Source organism: Schistocerca nitens, chromosome 1 (genome assembly GCF_023898315.1).
Source record: "Schistocerca nitens isolate TAMUIC-IGC-003100 chromosome 1, iqSchNite1.1, whole genome shotgun sequence".
Taxonomy (NCBI): domain Eukaryota; kingdom Metazoa; phylum Arthropoda; class Insecta; order Orthoptera; family Acrididae; genus Schistocerca; species Schistocerca nitens.
The window spans coordinates 899,782,389-899,807,531 of NC_064614.1; the positions used below are offsets into that span (position 1 = coordinate 899,782,389).

Here is a 25,143-nt window from a genome sequence, read left to right on the forward strand (position 1 = left end):
TGATGGGGTATGTGCTAAGACATCAGGGGCTGACTAGAAAGAGTAAATGGCGTACATTGAGGGGGAAGGTAGAAACTGGAATACATACAGCAACAAACTGAGCACGAAGGCTGTGAAGTGCCGTTCTCAGGTAAAGAGACCGTTAGAAGAGTCAAGTCAAATGAACAAAATTTACATACCAAGGCACATAGTTATACTCGTCATAATATGCCATTCAACATCCACTGCTCGATATACGAATAGGCCTGTTCCAGATTTCTGCTTGCGTACGAAGATGAACAAAGCTATTTCCACGGGCGCAAAGAAGCGGCCTCTAAGAGCGCTACCTACCGCAGCGGCCGCCTTCTTTCGTTTTAAGCCATCAGCTTTTTATGTCTCATATTAACTACGCACGAGGTTCATTTTACCGTGAAGCCTTTCTGTTTTAACCGCACCTACCGCGGCGTTCAAAATTCGCATTAAAGGTACAGCGCTTCTCACGCTACCCGATTTCACCGATCGATGCTGACAAGGCAAAAAGCTACAAATTTTCATTCACAACAGTAAAGGACTACGAGGTAGTCTTAATGGCCAAATTAAACAAGCAAAATCTGTAAGATTTTTTAAACGCTCTTCATTGTAGCTCTCTGTGATTGAATCATGTTGAATTGTCCGTAATATTAACTACATTTTACTGCATTCTTGTGAATGAAGTATAATATGCACATGAGTTAGCAATTTTAGTAACAGTTCAACATTCCATTTGTACATAAATTGTTAAACACTGACTTCTATATGTAGCTCTATTCCACTTTCCCATAACTATTTTTATGTTATCTCGTTAACATAAACACTCCACTATCATCAGTCATAAATCCTGTTGTTAAATATTCATATTGCTGTTGTTGGACGCTTTTTTCCGCTTTTCTGTGTTTGTCGATTAAATTAGGTTTTACAAAATTTGAAAAACACTTTATTTTTAATTTTTTTGTTCGATGATATCTCTCGATCTGTGTGGAGATATACGTTACTGTGTATGAAAAATTGCGATACTAGGTGAGAGTGGAATGAAAAAGTGTGCAAAAAAAAAAAACACTTTCTAAAATGTTATATCCCACAAATAAAGACGCCAAGGACGTATAATATTACAAAAAACATGTTCCGTTGTCACTCCATAAAATGCTTAGGTGCAAGCCAATCTGCACAATCTCATCTAGACAATTATTTCAATTTCAGAAATATAACGAGACTCAGTAAAGATGACAGACGGGTGTCGAAACATGTATGGATAAAGAATAAGAAAAGGGAAAAAGAAAACATTAGGTTTTGCAGATGGACGACTTTTACAAACTCAAAACTTCTACTGAAAGTTTAACTGCAGTGCCAGAAATAATAGGTATCAAATAATGAATAAAATTCAAACTCCGGTAAATATTTTCTGTGATTTAAAAAGACCGAGTGGGAAACGAGACTCCATAAAATTTTCACAACTCGCTTCACATGGCTCCACATTCCAGTTAAGTGTTAACATTATCGTAATGACTCTACATTTATAATGTAATATTTTTCGCTATTTAATGTGTCAAAGAACCACCATAGTCGCTTCCAGTTATTGCTGTTGTTGTGGTCTTCAGTCCAGAGACTGGTTTGATGCAGTTCTCCTTGCTACTCTATCCTGTGCAAGCCTCTTCATCTCCCAGTACCTACGGCAACCTACATCCTTCCGAATCTCCTTAGTGTATTCATCTCTTGATCTCCCTCTACGATTTTTATCCTCCGCGCTGCCCTCCAATACTAAATTGGTGATCCCATGATGCCTCAGAACATGTCCTACCAACCGATCCCTTCTTTTAGTCAAGTTGTGACACAAATTTCTCTTCTCCCCAATTCTACTCAATACCTCCTCATTAGTTACGTGATCTACCCACCTTATCTTCAGCATTCTTCTGTAGCACCACATTTCGAAAGCTTCTATTCTCTTCTTGTCCAAACTGGTTATCGTCCATGTTTCACTTCCATACATGGCTACACTCCATACAAATACTTTCAGAAACGACTTCCTGACACTTAAATCTATATTCGATGTTAACAAATTTCTCTTCTTCAGAAACGCTTTCCTTGCCATTGCCAGTCTACATTTTATATCTTCTCTACTTCGACAATCATCAGTTATTTTGCTCCCCAAATAGCAAAACTCATTTTCCTAATCTAATTCCCTCAGCATCACCCGATTTAATTCGACTACATTCCATTATCCTCGTTTTGCTTTTGTTGATGTTCATTATATGTCCTACTTTCAAGAGACTGTCCATTCCATTCAACTGCTCTTCCATGTCCTTTGATGTCTCCGACAGAGTTCCAATGTCATCGGCGAACCTTAAAGTTTTTATTTGTTCTCCATGGATTTTAATTCATCCAGTCACTATCACAGGTAAAATAGACGGTTTGACACACAAATTTGTCACCGAAAAACAAAATCAGAACTATGGGAACGCGGCTGTACTAAATTTATGTATTGCCAACGTTGAAAATCCAAGCAAAGCTCGACAGCATTAAGATGTTACTGTTCAAATAAATTAATACTAAAAGCAGTGACTGGCTGCCAAGTGCGATGTGGATAAAATATTCTACATCAGCTTCTATGCTCCGCAAGCCATTTTGAGCTGTGTAGTGGAAGGTACTCCTGCTACAACTCTCATCTTCCCTGTCTCATTCTCGAAACTGACGCGTGGGAACAACGATAATGGGTAAATTTCCGAATAAACCTCTCCGTGATGCACAGCGGCCCATTCATCGTATAGTGCAGTGTCGCAGTTTGAACAAAGAACTTTTTAAATAAGTACATTGGCAAAACATCTACATCTACATTCATACTCCGCAAGCCAGCTGACAGCGTGTGGGGGAGGGTACCTTGAGAACCTCTATCGGTTCTCCCTTCTATTCCAGTCTCGTATTGTTCGTCGAAAGAAGGATTGTCGGTATGCCTCTGTGTGTGCTCTAATCTCTCTGATTTTATCCTCAAGGTCTCTTTGCGAGATATACGTAGGAGGGAGGAATATACTGCTTGACTCCTCGGTGAAGGTATGTTCTCGAAACTTCAACAAAAGCCCGTACCGAGCTACTGAGCGTCTCTCCTGCAGAGTCTTCCACTGGAGTTTATCTATCATCTCCGTAACGCTTTCGCGATTACTAAATGATCCTCTAACGAAGCGCGCTGCTCTCCGTTGGATCTTCTCTATCTCTTCTATCAATCCTATCTGGTACAGATCCCACACTGCTGAGCAGTACTCAAGCAGTGGGCGAACAAGTGTACTGTAACTTACTTCCTTTGTTTTCGGATTGCATTTCCTTTGGATTCTTCCAATGAATCTCAGTCTGGCATCTGCCTTACCGACGATCAACTTTATATGATCATTCCATTTTAAATCACTTCTAATGCGCACTCCCAGATAATTTATGGAATTAACTGCTTCCAGTTGCTGACCTGCTATATTGTAGCTAAATGATAAGGGATCTTTCTTTCTATGTATCCGCATCACATTACACTTGTCTACATTGAGATTCAATTGCCATTCCCTGCACCATGCGTCAATTCGCTGCAGATCCTCCTGCATTTCAGTACAATTTACCATTGTTACAACCTCTCGATATACCACAGCATCATCCGCAAAAAGCCTCAGTGAACTTCCGATGTTATCCACAAGGTCATTTATGTATATTGTGAATAGCAAGGGTCCCACGACACTCCGCTGCGGCACACCTGAAATCACTCTTACTTCGGAAGACTTCTCTCCATTGAGAACGACATGCTGCGTTCTGTTATCTAGGAACTCTTCAATCCAATCACACAATTGGTCTGATAGTCCATATGCTCTTACTTTGTTCATTAAACGACTGTGGGGAACTGTACCGAACGCCTTGCGAAAGTCAAGAAACACGGCATCTACCTGGGAACCCGTGTCTATGGCCCTCTGAGTCTCGTGGACGAATAGCGCGAGCTGGGTTTCACACGATCGTCTTTTTCGAAACCCATGCTGATTCCTACAGAGTAGATTTCTAGTCTCCAGAAAAGTCATTATACTCGAACATAATACGTGTTCAAAAATTCTACAACTGATCGACGTTTCTGCCTTTAAAGTGCAATCTCGTGACGTAGCACTAACGAACTGAACAGCAGGCTCCGAACTGAGAAGTTGTCGCAGCCGGTGCTCCCAGCGCGCCAGTCTCGTCGGCCAACTGGCTGGCGGCTGACCCAGAGAGCTGGAGCGACGCGCCGGGATTTATGTGTGGCCCTTCCACCTACCTGCCGCCGCCTGCTTCATATTCATGGTCCTGCCGGTCCAGGCGCGTCTGTCCGAGTGCCGGGAAGGCCCGCGCCCCCTCTCCACGGCAATCTGATGCCCTCCAGGAGCATTTCAAACGCCACTGTTGATTTTACGTTGGCAGACCGAATATCGAAGAGAGACAGCCCACCACTGCCAGTTGCTGACAACTGCCTCACGTAGGAAGTTACACTTACGGAAAACGTAACTTTATAGCGCATGCACCAAAAACATTTTGTAGCTTTGATATGGTTGATTGCTAGCTGTAGACGAGTGTTGATAGCTGTTTAGAAATTGTAAAAACCATAAAAACCGCTGCCGAACTGAGTTTTGCGTCCCAAATTAATTTTTGATGTTTTAGATATAATAACAGGAGATGATGAAATAGAAATTCTGACGTTGGCTGCATTCGGGCATTGAAACCAATTCAACGGCGACAAGTGAAAATTTGTGCCGGACCAGGACTTGAACCCGGATTTCCCGCTTTATGCGAGCGGCCCCAACTTGTCGCTCACTACTTTCGTAGTGCCCCACTGTCCACCAACCTCACTGAACGCAGCCTTACGCTGATTCGCGCAAGATTTCAGGAGAGACAGTGGATCGCACAGGAATTATCTTTAAAATGGCTGTCGAGGCGTGTGTATTTACGTGTATGGTGTCTGTTCTTTCGGACATGTCCAATAGGTTAGACACTGCAGGGGGCGCTACATCAGTAGCGTGCGACAAGTCGCGAATTTGAGTTGGGCGGGAAGCGCGTTTCAGTAACAGAAACCGTTAAGGCGACCGATGGCGTAAAACGGGAAATCAGTGTTCGAATCCCGGTCCCTCACTTACTTTCACTTGTCGCCACTGAACTCATTTCAATGCTCGAATGCAGCCAATGTCAGAATTACTATTTCATCACGTGTACATACGGTTGCGGGATCAAATGGTGATCTAGAAGACAGTCGGGGATAAATCTATACATATTGCTAAATCTAAGTCGCATGCCGCGTTTTTCTTTCTGTATATGAATGCTAATCTCAGGAAATACTTAGTGATTTTGATACGGTTTTCACTAATAAGTAGACTAATTCATGTGGTAGGTCAGTATATACAGAATGTGCCAGAAGGGATGGTCAGTATTCAGGGATTTGACAGGAACGAGCATTCGAAACAAAATATCTAATAAAAATGAGCTCTAAAATGCTTTCCTTAGGAGCTCTGAGCACCGGTTCAGTAGAGAGAAGTGTTTCAAACCTGTTTGTAATAAGACTAAGTTCTTCGATACGCCAGATAGATCCCAACATGTAGATGAGACGTATGATGTTGTGGTTCGGTGTTGCATATGACACCAGTATCGGGGCAGCCTGATACACGAATGTGAGTAATGAACATGGCACCACGAAATGTGTTAAGCGACACTGAACGTGGGATGAAAATCGATGCAAGACGTATGGGTCACAGCATTTCGGAGATAACACACGAATTCGGGTTTGCAAAGTGAACAGTGTCTATTTTGAATATCGCAGAGACGAAATTTCTGCACGCCTAAACCGCCGCACAGGATGAGCGCAAGCGTCTGACGAACGGACGACACGACGCCGACACAGAGCCATGTGGGGCGATCGATGTTCTACTTTGCTCCAGATCACGGCCGATTTGAATGTGGGCGTTAGGAGCCCATCGCTGCCAGGAATTTACGGAGACATATCCATCGCATAGGCTGCAGCAGAAGGCGACAGACTCGTGTCGCAGTCCCTCTCCATCGACTTTTGGTCACACAGTGTATTTGCTCAAACAAACAAAGCACTCATTTACTGATTTACGTCTACATTTATACACCGCAAGTCATTTGACGATGTATGGCGGGGGTACTTCTGGTACCATTATCTACATTTCGCCCTTTACTGTTCCATCTGGTACCACTATCTCTTTTTTCCCCTTTACTGATCCATTCACGAATGGCGCGTGCGGAAAATGATTGTCGGTAAAGCTCTGTACATCTAATTTCTCTAATTTTCTCATCGTGATCATTCCGCGAGAGGCTTGTGGGCGAAAGCATACATTGCCCGACTTTTTTTTGGAACGGAAGCCCTCGAAATTCTGACAATAAACCTCTTCGTGATGTACAACGACACTCTTGTAGCGTCTACGACTGGAGTTTGTTGAGCTTCCCCGTAATGCACTCCTGAAGAGTAAGCGGTCCCGTGGCGAAACACACCGCTCTTCGTTTGATCTCTTATAACTCCTCTATTATTCCACCGTGATAAAGGCCCCAGACTCACAAGCAAGTGTTTTGTAAGCCACATTTTTAGTGTATGAATTACATTTCCTTAAGATTCCCCCAAAAAATCTCCGTCTGGTAATTGCTTTTCCTACTTCTTCTTTATGTGGTCATTTCCATTTCAGTTCGTTTCGGATGATTACTCTTAGATATTTTATGGTAGTTATTGTTTCCACTGATTTGTCACCTACAGTGCAGTCGAACAGTCGAACCTCTTCGCCTGTTTCTTCGCCTGTACACAACATTATTTTACTAATAGGATCATCTGACAGTTCCTAAATCAGTCATCAATCCTCTACAAGGTCTTGCCGCATTTTGAAGTCTTCTGGCGTTGCAACCTTCCTATAGAAAACATCATCCGCAAATATTCTCACGCAGCCTCCAATGTTATCCACTAGAGCAGTGAATGTCAAACGATCGATTGTGAGCTACTAAGAGCTCGCGGGGACATTTTCAGCAGATCGCGGTAATGCTCAGGTTGGCGAACGTGGACTACTCCATTGAGCTAGACCACTCACGGCAACAACAACTTCTTTCTTTCGCGTAACTACCATTATCAATCAAGAATAATACATTATCAGCCTCATAGTTGATTGTATACGCGTGACGTTGTGCACGTTGCATTTTTCGTGTGTTCCAGACATTTGCTAGCGTTGATATTGATTGATCGATTAAGTTAGGTTTTTTCTAATGATGGTATGTTCAAGAAAAAAGCAAAAACCTTATCACTTTCATTCGGAATGGGAAACCGATTATTTCTTTATCCAGGGAAGAACAAATGTGTGTTTGCTGTGCTATCCACGTGTATCAGTTGGAAAGAAAGCGAACGTCGAACGTTGCTTCAAAACCGTTCAATCAGGGGTTGAAAGGGATTTCTCACTGGATTCTCTCTCTCTCTCTCTCTCTCTTAAAGAGGATGAAATTCAAACTTAAAGCTCAACAACCAGCCTTTTTTTTTAAAAAAAAAAAAAAACTTTAGATAAGAATAAAGCAGCAAGAGAGAGGGTCATTTCGAGTTTCAAAAATTATTACACAGACTAAGAATTAATCAAAACTGCATTTTTTAGAATCTGCAGATTCATTATTTTACTGCTTCAAAGATAAAATTTAATTAAACTTCATGTGTTGTATTGTTAGAAAAGTAAGCTTATAGCCAATAAAACATGTAAGACTTTTAAAGAAAATTGTTATTTCTGCCCTTATTTCTTTCGGTAGCTCAGAAGCGTCATAAGTTTGGCGACCACTGTACTAGATCATTAATGCAAATCGTAAATGGCAGCGGCCCTATAACACTCCACGGCCGGTTGCGTTCTACCTGGAAGGAAGATGTGTACCACATCACAACCCGTCTGATACTCGGTAAACTCGTATTTTGTTCACTATGCGGCAGTGCAGAACTGTGTCAAATGCCTTGCCGAAATCAAAGAACACGGTACCAGCCGGAGCCCCTTTGTTTACGGCGCTCTTCATTTCTTGAAGGAACAGAGCGAGTGAAGTTTCTCAAGATCTCTGTTTGCACAATTGGTGTTGATTTTTATACAGGAAATTTTCATAGTCCAAGAACATCAGGATTTTAATAAAGTAATGTTCTCATTTACGAGTTCATTACAACGTTCATCATAAGGGGAAACGGTCATGGATGACAACCGAGTATCTAACGATTACGAGTAAGCTACAGGGGTTAGACACCGGGCCGCGCGGGATTAGCCGAGCAGTGTCAGGCGTTGCAGTCATCGACTGTGCGGCTGGTCCCGGCGGAGGTTCGAGTCCTCCCTCGGGCATGGGTGTGTGTGTTTGTCCTTAGGATAATTTAGGTTAAGTAGTGTGTAAGCTTAGGGACTGATGACATTAGCAGTTAAGTCCCTTAAGATTTCACACACATTTGAACATTTTTTTGTTAGACACCAGAAAACAAAACACTTTACCATGTCTAATATGCTGCACGAAATCCGTTCACATTTAAAACCTAATCGTCTCGAAATGGATAAATGCAAGTCCTGTATGGTTTTCAAGGGAGTAAAGTCGTGGCAAGCTCAGGTAACGATGACGGAGATGGATAACGATCACGCACCCTTCTCTCCAAAGTAAACTACAAAGCCTCAATCATATTGAGATCTGGTGAGTGTGGTGGCCAGGGGAGATGTGAAATTGATCCTCGTGCTCACAAAACCCGTCCCGCGCGATGCGAGCAGCTTGAACAGGGGCCCTGTCGTCTTGGAACACAGCATCACCACTGGGGAACGTACATTGTACCACGGGATGTATTGCTACCTATCACAGTAACGATGCGGCCCGTGGAATGCCGCGATATGGCTGTCCGGATCGTCATCGAGCCCCCGCAGTGTTTCTCTCTTGGGACGTAAACTCTACTGGAAGATGGAAACAATGTGAAACAAGACTCATCCGACAAAATGACTTTCTCCTATCGCTCCATAGCGCAGGTTTTATAGCTTCGGCACCACATTTTGCTGTTTCGGGTATCTGCATCACTGATGGGTAGTTTTGGAATTTCAGATCGCCCTGCGGTTCCCAGCTTCTGCAGCTCCCTTCGTGTTGTTTTGGTGCTGACAGGGTTCGCGTGTGCGACCTTCAGCTCTGCAGTGACTTTTCAAGGTGTCGCCCTCTTATTTTCCGTCAAAGTCCTCTTCGATGACCGTCTGTCACGATCACTCAACCACACACTTTTGCCCGCGTTGTGATTTAGCGGATGATTTTTCCCCTTTTACTGTACGCGGAATAAATCTTCGATGCAGTCCTCCTGAAATATGGAACTCTTTGGTTCCCTTGGTTACGAACACCAACAATTTGCCCATATTCGAATTCACTTAACCCCGACATATTGCACTCGCGACACAGAACACTGTTCTGACTACGACTGAAAGTTGCAACGCATTAAGGATATTTTTTTTAATTCTTTATTTCAACAACAATAATAATTATACAACATAACCCACTTCCTTATATGATTAGTGGGTCCTAACCTGTTTAACATCAAATGCAACTAATTATAATTTAATTCATTGTGAGCTACAGCTACAGCTATAACTAATTACAATGGGCAGCTAAATTCCTACAAGTATTAGTATTTAGTGTACAATATCTTGACTGAACCCTATTGCCTGCAGCGTCACAGTTGTGTCAGAGACATATAAACCTACTTTATTGCCTTGCCCATCGAGATAATCCCGATGCGCGTGCCCTGACACTGGGCAGGCTAAGATGTTATTCGCTGCAGGTTCCTAATAACTAATTTCCTAATCTAAGTCCTACTAACTATTTTTAACCTAAGTCAAATCCGGTGCTTTGTCTAGTTTGTGATATTGTTCCCCACTCCCCCTAGTCCTGTACGTGGCGGATTCCAGACTACGAGAAAGTCGGCCTATCCACGCGCAGGCGGTATAGGAGTAGGGCGCGTATTCGGTATTTAGTATGTCTCAATTTTTTACATTGATTTATGTTAATTTATGTCCCTCGGGTATTCCTTTAGCACTTTTCGTGATACCTCATCTGCTAGTTTATTGAGAGTTTGAAAAGTTTCTTGTTGTCTTATTAGTTGGTATGTGTCACAGCCAGGCAATTGGTCACGTAATGTGGAAGCAACATCATTGAAAAGGAGGCACTCGTAGACCACATGATCGGGGATACCCTCCGGTTCACCACATTCACACGCGGGTGTGGCCCTTTTCCCGAACCGACAAAAGTATGTCGGGTATGGCCCATGTCCAGTGAGAAAATGGATTAGTCCTCTAGTGGGTTCAAAGTGTCATTTTCAATCGTTCCCTAACGTTTGGAAGAAGTTCAAAAGTTCTACGCCCTGTTTCATCCGCCTCCCATAGTTCTTGCCACAATTGTTCGCCCCTTTGCCTTATCCCTAGCCCCAGTGCCTAATATCTCTTCTGTCTTCGTGACATTCCCTTTCTTAACCCAGAACCACGCAGCCTGCTCTCTAATTTTGATGTCCAGGGGGCAGAGCCCCATTATGACTAATAGGGCTCCCCCTCTTGATGTTCTATAGGCCCCCACAGATCTGAGTATCAAGTTCCTCTGTACCCTTCTCACTGTCATGGCGGGCACAAACCTCGTGAGCCTGTGTGCCCGGACTCCCGAGCCGGAACCCACTATTGACGTTAAGATACTATTATGGTATAGTTTTATGAGATGAGGGGGGGAGATGAAATCTTTTGTGTCCGATGGAGATGAGATTGTTTAGTGTTTGAAGGGCTTTCTGGGTTTCAGTGTCAATGTGTTTCCCGAAGTTCCACCTTTCATCAATGATGGTTCCTAGGTACCGTGTTTCACGTCGCCGAAGAACAGGCGAGCGCTCGATTCGTACAGTAGGGTTTCTGATTAACTGTCCTGCAGCCGTGCATTCAGGATATTGCACAGGTGCTGTGGGTGATCGAACACAACAGCGCAACCTGTAGACTTAGGTAACATGTGCATTTATGTTGAGGCCTGACATCTCGCGGTATTCCGTATTCTTGTTGAACTCCCGTATCTCCAGAGGTACCACTGCGTGCGGTAAAGGCGCTGCTTTCGTGCACGGCCTTGAAGGGAGGGGCAGGGCTAGGCGCGACCGACGTCTGGTGAGGACGCGCCGCGCAGCCAGACGGCCGGCGGCTTCACGCGTGGGCGCCGTGACTAAGCCGGGCTCCAGCAGCTGCCGCCGGCTGCCGGCCGCTGCTTGCCTTCTGCGTCCTCGGCCCACGCGCCGCAGCGAACCACTACAGCTGCTGCTGTCTCCCAACTTCGCACTCCGTCCACTGCCTCCACTCCGACTTAAGCTCTCGGAATTTCAACGCAAAACCTCTCCGTACTGTCTCTTCTGGAGATTTTGAGTATGTCCTCTCGCGCCTATTAACGGTCCCGTGACGAAACGTGCCGCTCTTCGTTGGATCTTCTCTACCTCTTATACTAATCTAGCCCGATAAGTGCCATCGGGGATCAGTTCGAAGCGGGACTCATCACTGAGGACAGTTCTACTTCATTGCACGAGATACCAGTCAGAAGACGTTTCTAGAGATACCTGGACTACAGTGGGAACTATCTGCCCCCCCCCCGCCCCCCCCCCCCCCCCCGTCATACGGTCCGCTAACTAGTAGTGATGGTCTGTGGTGTCATTTCATTTCATAGCAGCACCCCTTTGGTGGTCATCCGCGGCTGCCTTTGAGCACAGCGCTACATCGACGATATTCTACGCCCCTTCGCAGCGCAGAGTGGCCACGCAGTTTGAGGCGCCATGTCACGGATTGCTTGACCCCTCCCGCCGGACGGTCGAGCCCTCCCTCGGGCATGGGTGTGTGTGTTGTTCTTAGCATAAGTTAGTTTAAGTAGTGTCTAAGTCTAGGCAGCGATGACCCCAGCAGTTTGGTCCAAATGTTTCAAATGGCTCTGAGCACTATGGGACTTAACATCTGAGATCATCAGTCCCCTAGAACTTAGAACTACTTAAAACTAACTCACGTAAGGACATCACACACATCCATGCCCGAGGCAGGATTCGAGCCTGCGACCGTAGCGGTCGCGCGGTTCCAGACTGAAGCGCGTAGAACCGCTCGGCCACACCGGCCGGCAGCAGTTTGGCCCTTAGGAGTTCACACACATTTGAACATATGTCGCCCTTCATGGCAAACCATCCTGGGCTTCCATTTCAGCGAGATAATGCCTGCCCGCACACGGCGAGAGTTTCTATTGCTTGTTTTCGTGCTTTCCAAACCCTACTTTGGCCAGTAAGGTCACCGGATATCTCCCCCATTGAGAACGTTGCGCAGGGTCCTCCAACCATCTCGGGATTTCGACTATATATCGCGCCAATTGGACAGAATTTGGCACGATATCCCTCACGAGGACATCCGACAACTCTATCAATCAATGCCAAGCCGAATAACTGCTTGCATAAGGGTCAGAGGTGGACCAACGCATTATTGGTTTGCTCAATTTGTGAAGCTCCTTCTCTTGCATAAACTGTTGTTATTTATTTGTCTGTACATGTACATTACGTCTGTCCCATTCGGATAATTCCTTCGGGGTGCTAAGTCGGCTATTTTCTTTTTTTTAGAGGGTATGTATACTTCTATGTAAACGTGGAATTCCTCTCTCTAAATACAAGGTATCGTACACAGAAGGTCCAGAGCGTGTTTGTGTTTTCCTTATTCATGTAACATCGACGGTATTATTTCGACTCTTTAAACTAATGTGCCAAAAATATAACTACAAATGTTTTCCATTGAATGGAGTTTTCGGACTCGAACACGTCTGAAAATTAGGTTGGGTGGTTGATTCGAGGAAGGGGACCAAACAGCGAGGTCATCGGTCCCGTCGGATTAGGTAAAAATGGGCAAGTGAAGGCGTCAATTGCAGAATGATTAATTAGAGCTCAGACAATCAGGAAGATGAATGACAGTACGGCAGTACGGAAAAAGAAAACCGCTGTACAGGAATGCCACCAGTTAAAGAGTGTGGAGGAAGTTGCTTCCCAAGTGAAAGTTGAAAAACTTTCTTCCCATGTGTAATTACTGAAGATCTTTATAGAATGTTGCACGTGTTCTTTTATGTGTAATGTAGAAATTTTACTTATAATAATTCCAATCCCAAAAAAGCAGGTGCTGACAGGTGTGAAAATTAACGAACTATCAGTTTAGTAAGTCACGGCTGCAGAATACTGACACGAATAGAGAAACTGATAGAAACCGACCTCGGGGAAGATCAGTTTGGATTTCGTAGAAATGCAAAACGCAAGGCAATACTGACCCTATGACTTATCTTAGAAGACACATTACGGAAAAGGCTAACCTACGTGTCTAGCATTTGTAGACTTAGGGAAAGCTTTCGACAACGTTGACTGGAATACTCTCTTTCAAATTCTGCAGGTGCAGGGATCAATTACAGGAAGCCAAAGGCTGTTGGTAATTTGTACAGAAACTAAATGGCAGTCGTAAGATTCGAGGGGTATGAAAAGGAAGCAGTGGTTGCGAAGGGAGTGAGACAGGGTTGTAGCATCCCGATTTAATTCAATCTGTATATTGAGAAAGCTGTGAAGGAAACAAAAGAAAAATTCGGAGAAGGAATTAAAATCCATGGAGAAGAAGTAAAAACTTTGAGGTTTGCTGACGACATTGTAATTCTGTCAGAGACCGCAAAGGACCTGGAAGAGCAGTTGAATGGAATGGGCAGTGTCTTGAAAGGAGGATATAAGATGAACATCAACAAAAGCAAAAACAGGATAATGGAGTGCAGTCGAATTAAGTCGGATGATGCTGAGGGAATCAGATTAGGAAATGAGACACTTAAAGTAGTAAAGGAATTTTGCTATTTGGACAGCAAAATACCTGATGATGATCGCAGTAGAGAGGATATAAAATGTGGACTGGCAATGGCAAGGAAAGCGTTTGTGAAGAGGAGAAATTTGTTAACATGGAGTGTAGGTTCAAATGGCTCTGAACACTATGGGATTTAACTGCTTAGGTCATCAGTCCCCTAGAACTTACAACTACTTAAACCTAACTAACCTAAGGACATCACACACATCCATGCCCGAGGCAGGATTCGAACCTGCGACCGTAGCGGTCGCACGGTTCCAGACTGCAGCGCCTAGAACCGCTCGGCCACTCCGGCCGGCCATCGAGTGTAGATTCAAGTGTCAGGAAGTCCTTTCTGAAAGTATTTGTGTGGAGTGTAGCCATGTATGGAAGTGAAACATGGACGATAAATCGTTTGGACCAAAAGAGAATAGAGGTTTTCGAAATGTGGTGCTTCAGAAGAATGGTGAAGATTAGATGGGTAGATCAAGTAACTAATGCGGAGGTACTGAATAGAATTAGGCGCAACGTGACTAGAAGAAGGGATCAGTTGGTAGGAGACGTTCTGAGGTATGAAGGGATCACCAATTTAGTATTGGAGGGAAGCTTGGAGGGTAAAAAATCGTAGAGGGAGACCAAGAGATGAATACAGTAAGCAGATTCATAAGGATGTAGGTTGCAGTAGTTACTCAATGATGAAGAACCTAGGGTAGCATGGAGAGCTCCAGTCTCTGAACAGAAGACCATAAGAACAACAACAATCTTAATGTAATCATAGTTAAGCGCCGGCCGAAGTGGCCGTGCGGTTCAAGGCGCTGCAGTCTGGAACCGCAAGACCGCTACGGTCGCAGGTTCGAATCCTGCCTCGGGCATGGATGTTTGTGATGTCCTTAGGTTAGTTAGGTTTAACTAGTTCTAAGTTCTAGGGGACTAATGACCTCAGCAGTTGAGTCCCATAGTGCTCAGAGCCATTTGAACCAACCATAGTTAAGCAGTTATTCCTAAATTCAGTTTAATGAACAATGACATTAATTTGTACAAAGTTGCATGAAAAATGAGATTACTTTGTACAAATACAATAGAAATTAAGAATAAATTGTAAAAACAAGATCGGTTACAACATTGCCGCGAAAGACAAGGCTCCTGGTTCGAGTCCCGATCCGTTACACAGTCTTAATCGGTGTCGTCATTGTTAGAAGATGAACGGGAGTCAGTTAACATATAGAGGTACAAGGAAAGATTCATTGCAAGAAAATGGCGCATGCCTGAAAACGAAAAAATACCAGTCATATAATAACAACAGTTCAATAACGAATGGAAGGAAGCAGCGACTTGGGAATCTCCTTAGCTCAGTTGTGGTCTTGAAACAGTTCCCTGTGCACGGCGCACATGTTGACGTTTCCATGGTTGGGCACTCGGCGGCAGGGGCCCCGTTTCCCGGGTTCGTGACGGCAACAGCGCGGCTCGGCGGCCGGCGCTCCGCGGCACGGAAGCGGCTGTACGTGTTTCCCAGCGGGCCGGCTTCGCGGCTCCCACTCGGAGTCTGGAGAGCTTCCTGCAATTGCCGCCCACCGCCGCTGCACGGCGCCGGGGACTGAACTACACTCCTGGACGTGACTGTCTGTCCGGATCCTCAGCGCGCACTCCACTGTACTCAGAAGTCTCTTTCGGAACCTGTGTTCTACCAATCAAACGGAGTTCCACCTTGTGGATGACACTTGTCAACTAATAGGTTTTCCGGACTTCCAGAGTTTGCGTGGCATTCCGGGCTGCTGGAACAGTGCGGCGGTGGGCCTAGCGGGTTAAGAAGAGAGAAACAGTAGTTGCGGCCTCTGAAAGAAGTCCAAGAAAATCGTAACACTATTTAGCATTACGTGCACAAACGGAGAAAGAACGACCAGTAATTCGTGTCGCATAAATTACACATCTCTTTCCTGTTCCCTCATCAGGCAGAGGCACTTGATGTACTAATGAGGATTTCCGGAACTCCTGAGTTGTTTATTCAGCGGAAAATGCAACCAAGTTTCATCACAAAAAATGAATATTTCGGGATCACGCTCTCAATAAACTACAGACTGCAATAGCCAGTTGCAGTACTGACGGCAGCAACAGTATCTGAATTCGTCGGTCGACGCAGTACCGATATTTTGCAGGATTTAGTTTTAGATTGCCTTCCGTAAGCAAATGTCACTGACACATTAGTCTGAAGCGGCAACGGCGCCAAAACAGGTAAGCCACCTGTCATACTGTCGGGGCGGCAAGCTGTAATGGCAGTAACGGAGTTTTTGATTCCCTCGCAAAACGCTGGCATCAACAAGTACAACTTACCCTCACAGCTTCCATTGCAATGTATTTCTCTATTCTGAATCTGTTCTTCAAAGGAGTTCCCTCGAAATTAAGGCCTACCGTAACTGTACAATACTTCTTTAGCGAATAGATCGAGAAAGCATTACTTCTGACAAGCAGAGCCGGCCGCTGTGGCCGAGCGGTTCTAGGCGCTTCAGTCTGGAACCGCGCGACCGCTACGGTCGCAAGTTCGAATCCTGCCTCGGGCATGGATGTGTGTGATGTCCTTAGGTTAGTTAGGTTTAAATAGTTCTAAGTTCTAGGGGACTGATGACCTCAGATGATAAGTCCCATAGTGCTCAGAGCCATTTGAACCATTTTTGACAAGCAGAGATAGAGCTTGCTACTGTACACGAACAGTTATTTTGATTGGAAATCTGTGGAAGTGCTAAAGCGTTTACAAGGACTAAAAAGATGCTAATGGATCATGCTGTTATTAACTGCATTTTTTTCTGAAAAGGTTCATGACAGTGAATATCATATTGGTAGACAAAGTACTACACTTAAACGATTCGCACTGGGGAAGAAAAATTTGTGACGGACAGTGTTCAGAGATGTTGTGCATGTCTGCAATGTGGGGACAGCAAAAGAATAGGTGGTTTCCGTTGAGGCTTAATCGACAGTATGAAGAGTTTGTGATGAAGAAAATACGGTAACTATAGATGAAGTAAATCGGTGGAGGTCGGGCTGAAGCAAAAAAAAAAAAAAAAAAAAAAAAGTCCTGGTAAAGGGAAAGATAACGAGAGGTTGGTTAGATCTGCTAGGAAGGACAGATGTCAGCAGGATTACGTGGATACGAGTAAGATTTAAAGAGTGCGTAGGTGTGGGTTTGGGTAGTTATAGTTGTCGAAAGCATAACAGGACTGGAAATTATGGACGAAGCGAAGTTATTGTTATCAGGTTTTCAATGTGTTTGAGGAGGGAGGAGGATCTGATAAGCTGGGATAGTATTTCTGTTGGGAAGAGTGAATAGATGTAGAAAACGAGGCGAGTCCATAGTCTTCAAAGATTTTCAGGGAGTGATAGAACTTTGGGAAGGCAAACTTCTTGGGGTGATTTCCTAAGTCATATGCATTATTTACGAGAGGAATTTGTGGCGGGCCGCGTCAGACCAGTCATAAGACTGATGACTTAAAAAATGTATTATTAATTTGCAGCCAAAGAGTACAATAAAATTTGTACATACGAATTAGTTTCATCTGACTGGGATGAGGCTTCCAACCATCTAACTCATTATAGTTTACTCATCTTATACTGGTAGCAGGATTAGCGCTTCGTGGTTGTCCAGCAGCGCGCTCAGCAGTAGCTCATAGCCGTTAATTCGTGTGCCTCCGGATGCAATGCTACCAGGGATACAAAAATGTTATCATTTCTGTACCATGAGATTCATAACGTGCTACACATTAGGTGCTTGTTTTGAGACTAGTGAACCAATGATTTATTATGTTTTTTTTTTCTTTGCAGACAAAATAGCAGCTAATGGTCACGAAACCGTCTTTCTAAGGATAGGAAACCTGCTCATCCCTCTAAGGTTGACACTGAGCATATAAGGTAAGCATAGCGCTGATCTCGTTGCAAGTCACTGTAACAACCAAACATTCTATTTTAATCCACCTCTTCTTCAATGAATAATTCTTATTACGGATGAAGTAGGCTTTTCAGCAATTATTTAATTTTGCATATGTATATCAATGTCAATCATTTATCTCAAATACTGACTCAACAATATAACAAGAAATATATATTAAATATAATGTTTCCTTATGGTATCCTCCAAATTACCTAACAAATTAGTCAAGTAATCTACCAGTCACTAAAGTATGGCAGTACTCTATTATCTATTTATTTTGGCAAATTATTTCTCCATAATTTTCCAAATAAACTGAAACCATTGGCGATACTTTCGAATTAGTTTCAACTTTGTGCCTTCTTGCAGTGAACTCATTTAATATCTTTATTACCTGTTGTGCATATTGATAAATGCATCATTCATCTAAAACTGTATGTCAAATATTTCGTGACTTTAATATAGTGTTCGTCTATTTCTCCCTTAGCACCAAGAGAAGAAAACCCATCACGCTGTAATGTGTGCCCTAACTACAGAAAAATATATATAAACGTAAAGTGCAACTAAAGAGGTATGCACGTAATCATATTACCTTCGTCTCATTCTTCTTTTTTTACTGGCCATTATTCCGTATCTTCTTGTTGCTATCCCATCACTAATTCATTCCACGTCATTTCGATACAGAATGTGCAAATGATCTACGGAACACGGAATTAACTATCATCGGTATAGAATCAGTAATGATTTACGAAGTTTAACAGTAAACTAATAATCAGTCACCTCTTGGCAACAATAATGCGAAGTATCACTCATGTTTACTCTTAGTAATCTTACTGTATTTTGACCTGTTCTCCAAAACATGAAAGTAACTCCGTATCACTGCGATTCTCTATTACATTTGTCGGCCTGTCTAACAGCAACGCTGGACGGAAGTACTTGGGGATCATGTGGTCAACAAATTCCTTTCTCGACCGTTACTGCCGATTTTTGAAAGGAAATCGCTACTTCTCTCTTTTTCACGAGACTGGTTGGAAATTGTTTCTCTCGTTCAACACAAAAAAGTCTTTCGTGTACTAAAACTCCCTATGACAGTCAAACTTCCCAACCAGTCTGCATTGTGGGCAAGCACTTTGCAATGTCATACGGGCAACGGCCCGTGTGTCTTGGTTTCGTAAATGTTTCAGTCCGACAACTAGTTTTACACCCTCGCAGAACATAAACGAACACTGTGGATTGTGGTCGCGTTCCCGTTCGTGCTTACGCTTACGGCCAGCGGTGGCTTACTCGCTGGTGTCTGGCCACAGGTTCTCGAATAGGGCGACACTCTGCCACGCCCTGCCCGTACACAATATATACGTGTAGGCACGCCTGCCTCCGTAAATAATGAAGCGTCACGCTAATGGCACACGGCCCCACATTGAAGAGTCGTGTGAGCTAGTGATGAAAGTTTACTCAAACCTTCAGTGTTGTCTGTAAACCAAAGAGAAAACTTTGGTTTTCTCCACCGCAGTAACAACAGTTCTGTTTACGAACTGCGAAAAATCTAAATAAATGGCAAAGAAAATAAAAAATAAAAATGAAGTATTAAAAATTCTTATACATATCTTTAATAGCTAAAGACACAGTTCGTAAATCTAAGCAGAACAAGAAACTGATTCATGAGATGTGTATATACATGACGTGTGTATATATTAAGTTACCACACACCAAAAATCTTCACTTATACCCGTTACATCCTGTATAATCATGTGCTTGGGCTGGAACAGAACATAAAAAAGACATGGAAAACGGGTAATACATAATCCAACTCTAATGAATTCTCTGATTACTACTTTTTTTTGTGGTTTTGTTTCTGATGAAAGTCTTTGTGTGTGAATGCAGCTTGCCGCTAACTTGGTGTAATGTTTGTCTGTACAGAAGTGTATCTGTCGTCTTTATCGCTCCTTCACTCACACACCTGAATCAGTACATTAAAGTCAGGGCTTCGTGTATTATGATTGGCTGATCCGTAAAAGGACAGACAAACACTTATAATACTGGAGGATTCTAAGTAATTTCTAGAATTACATTCACTCTCTCTCTCTAATTTATATGTGTACAATGCAAATATAAATTACTTGAGATCAGCCTGGTCGAATCTCTGGTAGCACCCTTCGTCTTAATATTCAGCGGCTGTCTTGCTAGAAAAAATCTTTACATTTGTTATTATTATTAAGCGCTGCATTCAGTTGGGAAAATCGATCGTTTGAACAATTCGTTCAGTTTACGACAGATCTAATATTTCAGATGTTGACGAAGCCTTTTTGGACGATTTATAAAACTCATAGATTGCAGGTTCTCTTCGTCACAGCTGAAACTTCCCAATTAATTACAGGGCCTAGACAATCATCAATGATTCAGACAGAGAACTCATTCTTCATTCACTCTGTAATAAAATGGTCACAAACCTTATTTCTGATGAAAGATGTATATTGAATTCCTTTTATATACAGGTTCCGTTTCCGTGTATTTTAAGTCTCAGGAAAGTTACTTTTTTACAGGTTTATCATTTCTTTATCTATCCCGCTATCGGCACAAATTTCCCTTGTTCGCTTTAGTGCGAAGAGGAGTACCTAAAACTTCTTTAGCAATCCAAAAATCCTCCCACTGATATTTCCGAAACTGTTCCCTTCTCTCGCTCTCTCTATACTATCCTATAATGACCATGGAGCATACATATCTGTACCTCTGTTGTTCCAAAGAATAAACGTACTAGAAAAATACCTTGGCGTCGACTAGCTGTCGGCGCATATTTTACTAGAAAAATCTAATCCAATACTTTTCAAACGTAAATAAATGTGGATGATTTGATGGATCACTATTAATTAGTGCGTGGTAGAGGGTAATTTTCCGTGGGGATATTACAATGCCCCTCGCAGCGAGCGAAGTTTGTGAGTTCAATTTTGATTCACCGAACACACTTCGCGAGCTATCTATTAGCGTGGATAACCCGGAAGTGATGATTGTCAGTCCTCCGACTGAAAACGAATATCCTGTTTGAGACAGACGAAGAAAAGAAATGTGGAAAGCAGAAGAAATGAAGAGACAGGTACCGCGACTGTATTGCTTTTACGTGCATCTCGGTGTTATGTTTGCTGTGCACAACCAAGGAAGATGATCTTTCATGAACTGTTGTCAGGGTCTACCCATTCGGTAACTTTCTTAAGCAGGGAAACCTTGGAAAACCTCTTAAGCTTAGACCCCCAGCCTACGGTACATAGAAGATAGGAAAGCCTATAGAAGAACAAAAATAATTTTGAAATTTATCTCTAAAGAAAAGATAGGGATCAATTTGTATCACGATTTGGAAAAGGGTAGTTTGTGCCTCTAGCAAAAAAAAAAAAAAAAAACTTTTTACAATAAATAACGTGAATTTGCGTTTTACAATCTTGCTCCTAGTACAATATCTTGCGGTGCTAAACTCCCCCGGGTCTTGCATGTCCCCGACGTCCACATTTGTAGTCGGTCTTCTACGCGGCCCCCTTTGTAGTTGATCTTCTACGCGGCCCACAATGGGAAGAGTAGAAGGAACAGGGATACTCGAATTCACATGCAACATTCATTCCAAAAGAATTAGCATTGACCAAAAGGAAGACTCTTCCTGTAAGAGAACTGATTAGGTTGCACCGTCCAAGATTCTCCTTTTTGAAAGCAAAATCCTTATGGCTTCATGGATCCTTTTTGTTACGACGTATTTCAATGAATTCAACTCTTAATTAATGATGTTGCCAAAAGCATCATCCGATTTACTCTCGTTTGAATACTCCTTTTGACTTTGCCTCCCCACTTGTACTTAGAAGTCCAAACGCTTTAACAGATTTTCTATGACTGATTTGTTCTTCGTAATTTAAAGGATTCATGTAACTTACTATAGATTTTGGATTCAAATCATCGAATAATGGAAAGTGTAGTTCATTTTATACCCAGACATCATCCATATTCCCTTAATAAGTCATATAATTTAGCTATCCTCAAAACTTTTTATTCTAAACACATATATTTCTTCGCTTTAGTGCTGAAATGTAAAAGTTATTAGCATTGAGGAATGCGGATTCGCTTCTTTCATTTACTCTCTGATTCATATTGCGTTCATCCATGCTCATCTATGGAAATGGATTTTTCAAACATAATTCCCAAACGAACACAAACCATTAAACAACTATTAATTCTATGAATATTACTTTTTTTTAATTATTCATTAATAAATTAAAAACTCTTAACTTCTAATTATAACACCTATTCCTTTTAAAGTTCAACATGAATCAGTTTATCCTCGCGTTTGGTGCGAGTCTCTTATAAAGCATATCTGTGTCGTCTCTATCGATTTTAATTCTCGCGCCGACGTCAACTGTTTTGCGCGGGAAATTGTCTTTGCGGCGTTAACCGTCACTCACGATTCACTACCACAACACATCCCTTCACACGTTTATACATCTAAGCGTTCACATGAGATTATATATGAATATTCACTTTAAACCTTTTTTTTTTTTTTGATTATTCAGCGTCATTTGCGGGAAACATTTCATTCTTCTCGCAGGTCAGTCAGATACTTTATACATCTTGATCACATTAGCAAAGCTAAAGTTCTATGTTCACTCAAACCACAGGTGAAGCCTATCTCCACTATCCTTTTTACAACACTCAATAGTAATAATTAGTCACTATTTCTATATTCTATGTCATTGATTAACTACTTCACTTTAAAGGTTTTTAACACTACACACACACAGTTCATTGTTATATTTTTTACGAGCGTTCACCTCTGTCACTCGGAACACCATTCCTCCCTATCTTCTAATCTTCATTATATCTTTTTAAGTCATTATAAGGAAATAACCCTTTTATTTTGTTCGATCCCGTGTATGCTATGTCACGACCAACAATGGGGAGCAGTATGGGCTTCAACATGCGATCTATTTCTTTTTGAACTTGAGCCTATAACCTCCAGGGAACAGGATAGAAAGTTCGACAATATGTTTCGTGCGGCTTAACGTAGAGATGGCATATGTATCCTTTAATCACTCCTGGCCTTTCATCAAACACGTTTTCATAAACTAATAATAATTCTTTGAGCTGCTTCTTCTGATCTTCAGTGATGCAGTCGGATTCATTTAACTTCTCATACACTAATTGACCGAAATCTCCTTTGACTTGGAACTCATTATTTGCGTGCTGTTTAGATTTCTGTGCAGTCCTGATTACTTGCACACTGATCCCACTATTATATTTTCTGGTAAGGCCTTCCTTTTTCAACAAGTCCAACTCAATTTCTTGTTTATTTATATTTAACCAAATTTTTCCTGTTTTAAAATCTATTCTGCATCCGTATTGACGTAGGCTGTCGACTCCGATAATGCAGTCTACCACCAAATTTTTCACAACAAGGAATGTGCTTAATATTGCTACATTTCCTACTTCTACACTAAGTAGTGACTGCACTTTTACATTCGCCGATCGAGCCCCAACGGCGCCTATTATTCTGCAATTTTGAACTGGAAAAATTGATATTCTTCTTATATTTCTGATCTTGTTGAATAGAGCCTCCGAAATAACATTCGTGGTTGCAGCTGTGTCTAAAACCGCCACTATAGGTACAGTCTCCAAAATTACTTGCTCTTCGGCTACTGCCACCTGTTCCTTATCCTCATCTTGGGGTTCTAAGTCTTCGGTCAATTCATCTGCCAGTAATCGTCCATCATTATACGTTAGCATGGGTACACATATCCTGTTGCCCCTCAACCTATTGTTGACCGCTCCTCCGGGGCACGAGTGGGTCCTTACAAGTTTGTTGGGTTTTGATTCGCCTGGTGGTTGACATCGTCCGTTACTTCGGTAATTACCGGTTGATTCGTAGATGTCCGTCCCCACTGATGTTGGTTGTTGGAGTTTATTCCCGCCGGTTGGTTCCATTTTCTATTACCGTTATTGTTCCATGCTTGCGGTCTGAAATTCCTTTCGTTCCCCCATACGGGATTGTATCGTTTCCCATTCCTGTTATTCCTTGGATAGCCCCTCGCAAGACTATTGCCGGTATTATTGTTGAGATTTTGAGGGGTTTCTCCACTATTTATCGATCTCTGTGCGTTCCCTTGCCTACCATTTGCCGGAAGTTCTATCTCTCTATATTGGAATCTGTTATTACGGGCTTTCTGGCTGTTCTCTTCTATAATGTCTATATGATCTAACGTCGTTAGGAACGACTCCAGGTCTTTATCGTTGCCGTAAATTAATTGATTCCGGATGCTAGTTGGTAATCTTGCCTTAAGTATGTTTATTATGTCTGGCAAAGGCATAGGTCTGTCCCAATATCTTGTTTTATTTATATATTTTTCAAAATACTTCCTAAGGCTTCCTTTCGAAAAAGAGAAAGGCTCTGGGTAGAGCACCTCCTGCCTTAGGCGTTCCTGTACCCCTTCTGACCAGAATTTTGCTAAAAACGCCTTTTCAAAATCTTCATAGGTCGAGCAAACAGAAGTCATGTCCGAGGCCCAGATCGCCCCCGAACCTTGTATATACCCAGTAACGAAACTGATCTTCTGCCACTCCGACCAATTTCTGGGTAGCACTCCTCTAAAACTTCGAATAAAAACAATCGGATGGACCCCCCTTTTTTCAGTGTTAAAAATCTGAAATTGCCGATGCTTTATCATTTTTTCTTCTGCATGACAAAGGCTTTCATAATCTCCATCCGCTAAAACGTCACGCGAACAACTAGGTCGTGGCAATTTGATATTCGAGTTACTTACACATGTCGGTATTGTGTGCGAATGTGCAGTAACTGGCTCTATAGTCGCTGACAACTTCTGCTGTTGGCCTGTATTCATTTGTTCTGAGCCTTGTTGTGAAACGCGTATCGACTCTTCGATCGTTTGTTTCCAATGCTCGAGATCAGCACCTAACTGCTGTCGCACTTCCTCAAGTCCTTTCGCAAACAAATTCTCTTCCTGTTTGCCGCATAGACTCTGGAATGCTGCTTTAACATTTTGCTCAACGTTTTCACACATTAGCCTTTTGTTTTCTAATGTGATTTCGGATAATTTACCCGTTAATACATTAATCTGGTGGTCAATAACGTCTTGACGTTCTGTCAGATGTTCCACACTTTCCTTTAGGTTCGTCTGCGTACGTGCCAATTCAGGGAGTTGCGCAATTGCACATGACATGGCATCTTGCTTTTGTACTAACTGCGGAACCATTTCCACCTGTTCCCGTACGGTATCTATCTTAATAGCCACGTACTCCTTCATTTCTACACGAACGCGTTGAGTAGATTCCTCACATTGAGCTTTAACCAATTCGATTTGTGCAGTTAATTTTCGTTCCGTC

General features: G+C 42.6%; 1 protein-coding gene across 1 annotated transcript in view; it reads left to right on the plus strand.

The window, feature by feature from the left end:
• Positions 1 to 25,143, plus strand: part of LOC126192203 (serine-rich adhesin for platelets) — a 171,264-nt gene that overhangs the window by 79,246 nt on the left and 66,875 nt on the right. The window contains exon 2 of the mRNA XM_049932586.1: positions 17,676 to 17,762. The gene's annotated coding sequence lies outside the window, so the exon portion shown is untranslated. The remainder of the gene's footprint in view (positions 1 to 17,675; positions 17,763 to 25,143) is intronic.